We start from the raw sequence: 4,193 nt of genomic DNA on the forward strand, positions 1-4,193 counted from the left end.
ATAGTGACCCCCCTGAGAACAAATCGCACAATAAAAAAGCCTTTACCAATTATTTTTGCCATATAGGCCAAGGATGAAATATCACATTCAAAAACCAAGAACTGTTGGAGCTCCTCCAAAGTTGATAGTCTGCCTCTAAAGAAGAAGTATGCACTTCCTCTTGCCAACCGCTCAAGCTCAAGCCTAATGTCTTCAACTTGAAACTCACAATGTGCAACATGCTTTTGACTTGCTTCGTACCACCCTTTGGTGGCAACTTCCATGGCGCGTTGAGCAACCTCTGCTTGTAGGATCTCTTTGCTTCTTCCAAATCCAACGGAGTGAAGCCGGCTTGGAGATTTTTTGCCAGTTTTTCCATGTAAGAAATCAATTCTCCATCCTCCTAGAGCTGTTGGCCTAAAGCCTCACCGGTAGAGATCACATCATTTGTGGCACTGCTCTCCAACTCTTTCGAGGTACTTCCATCCTCACCACACACCACACTCATTGGTTTCGCATACTCGACGGCTGTTGAATCGCTTCTCCATCTTTTCAAGGAGCCTCTACTCCCTAGCACCACATAGGGACGGGTGGAGACCCAATTGAAAATTTGTGCACTGGAGGATATCAACATCTCATTCACAATTAATTTAATCAACTTAATAAATCTATTGGAAAAATTATTTATCTGATACTCAAGAGAATTTATTTTGAGTATCATTCAGATTAACATTAGATAATTAATTTTTATACCAAAACATTTCATTTGACATGACATATTGTGCTTTACCATGGCTTAAGGAATTATTTACCCTTTATTGGCAACTTTTTTCTTTGAAAACCTTAGACAATTGAGACTTTCATCTGAATATCAATTCCACATTGTGAATTTACTTTTAATTGACACTTGTATTTGTAACATCAATTTGATATTACATACCATTTTTTTATTATTTACACATTTGACAATTTACATTGACAATATTGTATCTTGCACTTAAAAATAGATATAATATTATATATTGCACTTAAAATAGATAAAACTTCATTTCACATTCACTTGAAATTTTTGAATAATAGGAGAGTTTTAAAATTAAAAAATTTATAATTAGCCTGTAGAGTATCTTATTAAAATTACAATTAAACAAGCTTGTTATATATATGCTCGTTTTTAATATAAAAACTTTTTTCTACATGGATGATCCGCATATTAAACAACTCATTTCTATGCAGGTAATTGACATCACCACATAGAAAAGATACATTCTTGCTAATTACCTATATAGGAAACTTTGATTCTCCACGTAAAAACTCACATTTCTTAGAGAAGTCGTCATTTCCTATATAGGAAACTTAAAATCCACTTCATTCACCATATAGAAAGTGACATTTCCTAGAGTTCTTTTTAGGAAATATAATTTCCTATATACAAGAACACCTCATTTCCTATATAGATTACATTGATTCTTCATATTAAAGTCGAATTCCCTAGAAAGCACTACCTGGTCTATATAGGAAATAGAATTTCCTAGATAGAGAGTATAAAATCCCGCTTCCTATCTAGGAAATATGATGAAATTTCCTAGTTACCTAGCAATTTCCTAAATAGGGATTGGGCCAAAGTCCCTTGTGCAAAGATATACCAGTCCCGAACTTGATAGCGTTCCAGATGTCGGGCTCCTTCTCCAATGACAAATCGATGCACTTCGCATAACAGCCACCTTCGATGTTAGAAACGCCATTCTCGCTCCAGCAGTGCTCGTCATCTCCTATCAAATATCTGTTATGATCTCTGAAGAGCGTGGTCTTCCCGGTTCCTGCTCACGCCCGAACGAATCTCAGCTGCCAGCCATACTTCCGACGCAATTTATTGCCGCAAAATCAATGTATTTCTACGGGCCTGTTATACCTGAAAGTCCAAAAAATAATGCAACATCCCCGTCTTTTCCCATATTGCATCCGGAATGCAAAGAAAGGACTCCCTTCTTTGGCATCAAATAATGCATTACGCTGAACAGACCCTTCTTCATCTCTCCCGCGTACTACGTTCCCAGAATGACCATCTCCCGTCGTTTCAAATTCAGATCTATGCTAGTTGAAGAAGTCATATAATGTGTGTATCGGTTGCAAAAGAATTGGCCGGCATTGTAGATAGTGAAGTCCCGCTCCCCGAATATTTCCAGTTCTTCAGGGGTGGGCCGGATACACCTGCGACTTATATCCTTTAATCCCTCTCGGATCTCACTAAACAGCATTTTCGTCTCAGATCATACTAAGGGCGCCCTTTCTTACAGACGACCCCCCGGAAAAAGCGTAGATTGATCAAAATTCTCTCTTGCTAGGATTCTAATTAAATCAAACAACTCTTTGGAGAGAGCACCTCGAGAATCCGGTGCACAAGACTTACAGCTACACTCAAATGCTGGCCCTGAACGAATGAACGTCCTCACCTTACGCGAGCTCAAGGTGCGAAATGGACTTTCATGTTGTTCATGAAAAGGGAATGATAAGCACGCGCAGATATGATTCGGACTTTGATACGATGCTCCGCGGATCCCAATTCAGAAACTAGTCGTTCACAAATACCTGCATGCACCCCAGTGGCCCGCGAGAAGTCAATAAGCTGTTGACCTATATTCCTTCTTGCAGCAGCTCGAACATTCTGCAGGCTTTCGAGGCATAATGATATATTCGACTATAAAAAGATAGGACCGGCAACCTTCTCTAGCGAGTTAAGATAATCAACTGCTCTCTCACGGTTGACAAGGAACGTGTGCTCATCCATCTCGATGTTTGGAGAACCCCTGCAAACCATCAAATCGTTCCAGCAAGTTGTCAGCAAACATCTTCCTGTACACACGGAAAAAACTTTACTTTTACGGTTTTTTTCACGAGGAAAATACTTGCTGCAAGTGCTTATACAGTCAACACATGCAATGGCAATGAAGGTAAAAGCATTATGATCAACGTCTGTAAAGTGTAAACATCCGATCGGATACTTCGAATATAACAGATGAAAGGGGACACAAACTTACTTTCCCCACCACAAATCATGTTCCGAAGTTGATTCTCTTACAATACGCTTGTCTTTTGGAGACCCACTAGTCTTGGCGCCCGAAAGTGTTGCAAGTGCTCCTGTCGAGGTGATGAATGATCCCTTCTCGTTCTTGACAGCTTGCTCATACAGCTCTGGAAAAGCAACACAACCAGTTAGAACACCAGGACATCAGGTCTCCAATTTCTGCCTACTCGATCTACTTACCTGTCGGCGACAGATTGTACAAAATATGAGTGAATTTGAGTGCACTATCACTGATGTTAGGTCGGGGTGAAACCTCTGGCTTGAATGGCTTCGTGGTGACCTTTGGATCACCTCGTATAACCGTGGGACCTTTGTCGCGAGTTAGAGATGCAAGGGAGGCACTGCAACGATGGCATATGCGCGTGAATGACTGACTAAGACTTAAGGTTGGTGGCCACGAATACAGAGAAAAATCTACAGAGAAAGTCTCTAATATCTATAAACCGTCGTCCCACCTTATAGACTGAAGCTGGCGCTGCCTCTGCTTCTCTTCTTCAAGTATGCCTCCCTTGATAGGCGTCCCTTTTGGAGTAGTCGGGGCTGACTTCTTTTTCTGCAACGAATGAAGCTCGTCGAGTGTCTGTGCTTTAATGGGCGGAGTACTGTCATCGATGGACACGGTGGAGGGGAGACTGGTTGCTTGTGTTCTAACTTTCGGCAATCCATTGGGAACGGCCTTCCCGTTCTCCAAAGCTAGCTCCGCATCCTGACCCATTTCAAATGCCGTCTGTACCAACAGCACAGCCACGAAAACGATCGACTCAACAAATCTTACGTCTAGAGCCTCGCAAGAAATCAAGATTGGCATAAGATCTTACTAGAAACAACAAAAATAGCAGGTTCGTTATTGCTAGAATGAAGTTCAAGATGGGTACGTGTATCTTTCCACAAAGATCGACGAAAGGACTAGAGAAGCAGCTTTTTTTCCAACACAATTGAGGTATGTCGCAAAAGAACGGTTAGAATGAAAGTTCTGCGGATAATTAGTGCTCGCCGTGCAAGCGTGAGCAGTCAGAACAAAGCATATCAAGAACAGCATATACAACATCAGCAATACGAGGAGAGGACGGTACCAAAGCAGAAGCTAGAGGTAATTTGTAGAGCAGCAGCTATTGGTACGCGAGCATGGAAG

At 41.3% G+C, this 4,193-nt stretch overlaps 1 pseudogene; it reads right to left on the reverse strand.

The window, feature by feature from the left end:
* Positions 1 to 382: 382 nt before the first annotated feature.
* On the reverse strand, positions 383 to 3,869 carry LOC147890307 (phosphoenolpyruvate carboxykinase (ATP) 1-like; annotated as a pseudogene).
* Between the last annotated feature and the right edge of the window lie 324 nt (positions 3,870 to 4,193).

The sequence above is a fragment of the Dipteris shenzhenensis genome, chromosome 19 (genome assembly GCF_047967505.1).
Source record: "Dipteris shenzhenensis isolate YYH24624 ecotype China chromosome 19, Dip_SZ_1.0, whole genome shotgun sequence".
Classification (NCBI taxonomy): domain Eukaryota; kingdom Viridiplantae; phylum Streptophyta; class Polypodiopsida; order Gleicheniales; family Dipteridaceae; genus Dipteris; species Dipteris shenzhenensis.